At 40.9% G+C, this 4094-nt stretch overlaps 1 protein-coding gene and 1 long non-coding RNA gene across 2 annotated transcripts in view; one reads left to right on the top strand and one right to left on the bottom strand.

Moving 5' to 3' along the window:
* Positions 1–1300, bottom strand: part of LOC116687347 (uncharacterized) — an 18709-nt gene extending 17409 nt beyond the window's left edge. Inside the window, exon 1 of the long non-coding RNA XR_004331518.1 lies at positions 1122–1300. This is a non-coding gene — a long non-coding RNA (uncharacterized LOC116687347). The remainder of the gene's footprint in view (positions 1–1121) is intronic.
* The window catches only part of chd6 (chromodomain helicase DNA binding protein 6), a 150379-nt gene that overhangs the window by 14949 nt on the left and 131336 nt on the right, over positions 1–4094 (top strand). The gene's annotated exons all lie outside the window — the stretch shown is intronic.

Here is a 4094-nt window from a genome sequence, read left to right as displayed (position 1 = left end):
TGTGCAGTAGCAACCGGAGCCTCTCCCAGCTTACTGACTGTTATCCTACCTGGCTAGCTAGCAGCTATGCCGTTAGTTTTAAATGTAAAACTATTAGTGCTAGAAGTTGTTTAAGTCACATATGGTTGTGTGCTCTGGTGTTTGATCCTGTTAAAGAGAGATGGGTGTGGGTTAATAATTGTTATAAAGTTACTATCATTAGGGAGCAGGGTACCAGTAAACAGGGATCCCGTTCTTAATTCACTCGCAGATTATTTAGTGCTCTTTGCAGCAATAATGTATAATGGTATGTGAAAACTTGATATCATACAGGAAATTTACCGGTACACCACCCAGCACTATGCACGTCATCCCCCCTTGTCTTTCAAACTGCACTATCTAATATTTTTGATAATTTTACTTTGCATCAGTGATATTGGATTGTTGCTCATTGAATCGATATATTGTTCATTATCAGTGTCATTACACCACTACTAGTTAACTTGTGTAAAACTGACTGCTGCCAGAAAGCCAGTAGTAAAACCTCTAAATAAACTTCTTACCTGGATAAAAAGCACTTTGTGCCATTGTGTTGTTGAAACTTGACTCACTGCCAGTGTGTACTGTAGAGCTCGTTAAAACGGCTGCAAAAGGAACATCTGTCTGTCTTAGTTGAAAGGTGACAGTAAAGCTCACAATCGATCTGAAACAAAGATGCTCCTCTTATCCTTGTTGTCCTGCCTGGAAGAGTTTGCACTCTTAAAATGGATCGAGATGAAATCCCTGAAAATTGACTAGAGATTGCAACCAAAATGGGGTTGCATAATGTTTTAGATATCTGGAAGAGGTTGTGAAGTACAAAATAGGCAACACAGCGTATCCTCTGTACTTGTGTGTACTTGTGTGTACTTGTGTGTACTTGTGTGTGTGTGTGTGTGTTTTTTGCTCTCACACACAAAAAAATAATGTGTGGAATTGGTGCTTGACAATATATCCATATTATATTGACCTTGATATGAAGCTAGATGTCGTCTTAAATTTTTGATGTCTGATTAATGTGATATGACAGTGTTGTCTTTTCCTGGTTTTAAGGCTGCATTTCGATGCAATTTCCTGAACTTACTAGACTTCCAAGCTTTTACATTGTCCTTTACCCTCTTAGTCATTGTCTCCACATTACTGAGGATTATTTATCAAATATCTCATTGTGTTAATATTTGTGAAAGCACCAAATGTCAACCCTACCATATCAATGCAATATTGACATTGATGTATTTAGTCAATAATATCGACATTTGATATTTTCCATATCGCCCAGGTCTATGTGGAATGAATTTGTTCAACTCCTAGGCAACTGGTACTGCAACATGGGCCATAGGGTAAATTGTAAAATGTGTTTAGTTTATCTCCAATAGAATACCAGGTACACTTTGTATCTGTCCAGGTTTTATCCGATATATACAGTGAATGTGAATGTACATGCATGTGAAAACTAACATTGACATACAGAACAGTATGTGTTTGAACCTTTACCTGTGACCCCTGTGGTCAGAGGGAATCAATGCAGACAAATTCTAATGTCCAGTGTCCTAATGTAAGTTGCATGTAGGCCTCAAGATCTGATTTTGTACCTCCATATCTTTGTGGTCAAGATGCAAACTAGAAAAACATGTGACTCAATGCAGATTTGTGCTGCTCACTGATTAGGAAGCCACATGCATGCAGCACAAATGCCCCATCTCCCAATGTTAATGCACTGTGACTTTTTCCAATTATTCCGACACCACATGAATGCAGCACTAATGTCCTATTTCACAATGTCAACCAAAATGACTATTTGTGTGTCTGCCCTGTTATTTGGATCCGCTCCAAAAGGCAATGGGTTCTTCAGGATACCTGCGGGGTCTTAAAAGTATTAGGCTTATGTTTAATATTCTAAAAAAAAAAAAGCAATTTTAAACCATTGAAAATTCCTTACAAAGGTCTTACATTTTTCGCGCAATTCATTATCTCCGCTAATATGAATGTAATATTGTAATAAAATGTTTTATTAAATTCAGGTAACTTGGGATATTTTCTCGGGCTAAAATCAACACTGGTTTTCCTTTTATTTTGATAGGGACAGAGTCTTTGGAGATTAGACTCCATTGTTATTAAATCAGTGCTATAAAGGGGTAGAGAAGCCAAGACTGTAAACCCCCCCCCCCCCCCCCCCCCCCCCCCCCCCCCCCCCCCCCGATGGAGTCTAGACACTGGAGGCGGTGTGAAGTAGCCCGAAGACCGGACCGAGGAGCCGCGAGGAGCAGTCTGCCTGAGGACCCAGGTTGCCGTGGGTGATGATGACTGGAGGAGGAGGAGGAGGAGGAGGAGGACGAGGAGGAGGGTTACAGTCTTGCATGAAATGACAACTGACAGCAACAGACCGGAGAACAGATTTAAAGCAGGGATGTCATGCTGTGATTGGCTCGTGAAAGTTCCAGGCCGCTTCTGTTTGGGTAACAGAAAATTGAACGCCTCAAACAGCTGTACAGGTAGACGCAAGAGAGAAGTGATTAGTTTAGAAGTCTTCCTGAAGAAATGTACGCTGAGCAGCATATGGCTGTGAACTGGCTTTCAATTTCATCCTAGGTGGTATTAAGAAGGAAGGTCTTCAGTTTACCCAACTCTCCCCTGGCCCATCCTACACCCTTCCACCAAGTTTCATACAAATGGGCACCGGAGTTTTCTGTAATCCTGCTGACAAACAGGCAAACAAACCGAGCCAGAAACATTATCCGTTATGATCATAGAGGTATTGATCTAACTATATGCTTATTAATGATTCGATAGGTGGCAGCAAAGTGTGTGTTACATCTTATTTATTTTAAGAGTAATTCCAGAAAATGTACATTTGCTGTCATGTTTTGTATGAGAAAAGTCCTGTAACTACAGCTGAAAGGAGTAATTGTTCAACAACAACCAATAACAAGTAGTAAACTAGAAAATGCATAAACTGGATTAATAGTTTAAATCTGTAATAAGAAGAAGTTAAATATCTTCAACTGGAACAGTGACAGGTCGTCATCACTCGCAAAGTCATGGCAACCACGTGAACAACAGGACGAGTACTACTCGTCACTCAATCTCAGGCAAAGGGACAAACGGCACAATGCTCTCCTAAAAGCTTTAACAAGCCTAATATTTTAAAAAAAAGTGTAAATAGTAGAACCAATGTTTAAGTCCCATCATGGGCTTAAGGAGCTGAACATTTTGATGTTTGAATGTTTTTTTGTAGCTGAACGTATACCGAAGCTAGATGCGACCAAAGAAAGTTGAAGAATCAGATAACACGCTAACATGATAAATGGTGATTCAGCAGCATTCACACAATTATCAAAATAGTTGCTGAATACAGTAGATGTTCAAGCTATGATATAGGGCTGCACAATTAATCGAATTTTAATCGCGATCACGATTTGGACTTCCCACGATCAAATTTGCGTGATCGAGCGATTATTTTTATAAAGTGTAATTTCATGACGCTCCGTGTTTTTTGCAAAGCCAATCTCCCGCTCCATAAGAAGGTCTGCTCATGAGCCAGTCAGAGTAGTTCACTGCACCCGTGCAGCTAAGTTTCTAGATGTAGACAGTCCAGAGGACAGAGTAGGGAGGAAAATTCAACAGATAGCAGTCGGTTACGTCGTTCAAGGTTTACCAGTTTACCATAAACGCAACATTTGTCCCGTGACCCCGTCTGTTGTTTTCCCACACAGCAGTGACCAGTGCTAGTCGGTGCTAGTTGCGTCTGTTAGCTGTTAGCTCCTTAGGACGCACCGGTGCTATGTCTGCATCCGCTGCAATGCTGTTATATGGATATGGTTAATTTTGCGTTACATGACCCATTCGTCTTAAAGCCATCCTGTGTCGGCTTTCTACGCTCTCTCGTCCTACCCTCTTCCTCTTACTCTCCGCGCCCAGCCACACAGCTGGCCGGCGGTTCAAACTTCTGATATTTGTCTACAGTTTTAATTTTTTATTAACACAGCTGTATATTGTTAAATACGAGGGTTAAACCTGTATTTGTACCAGTGTTTCCATGGTAACTCTGCAATCGCGGCCGCTACGGCGAAGAACAC

Source organism: Etheostoma spectabile, chromosome 4, assembly GCF_008692095.1.
Source record: "Etheostoma spectabile isolate EspeVRDwgs_2016 chromosome 4, UIUC_Espe_1.0, whole genome shotgun sequence".
Taxonomy (NCBI): Eukaryota; Metazoa; Chordata; class Actinopteri; order Perciformes; family Percidae; genus Etheostoma; species Etheostoma spectabile.
The sequence above is the reverse complement of the archived record's forward strand: the minus strand, read 5'-3'. Positions and strand labels throughout refer to the sequence as shown.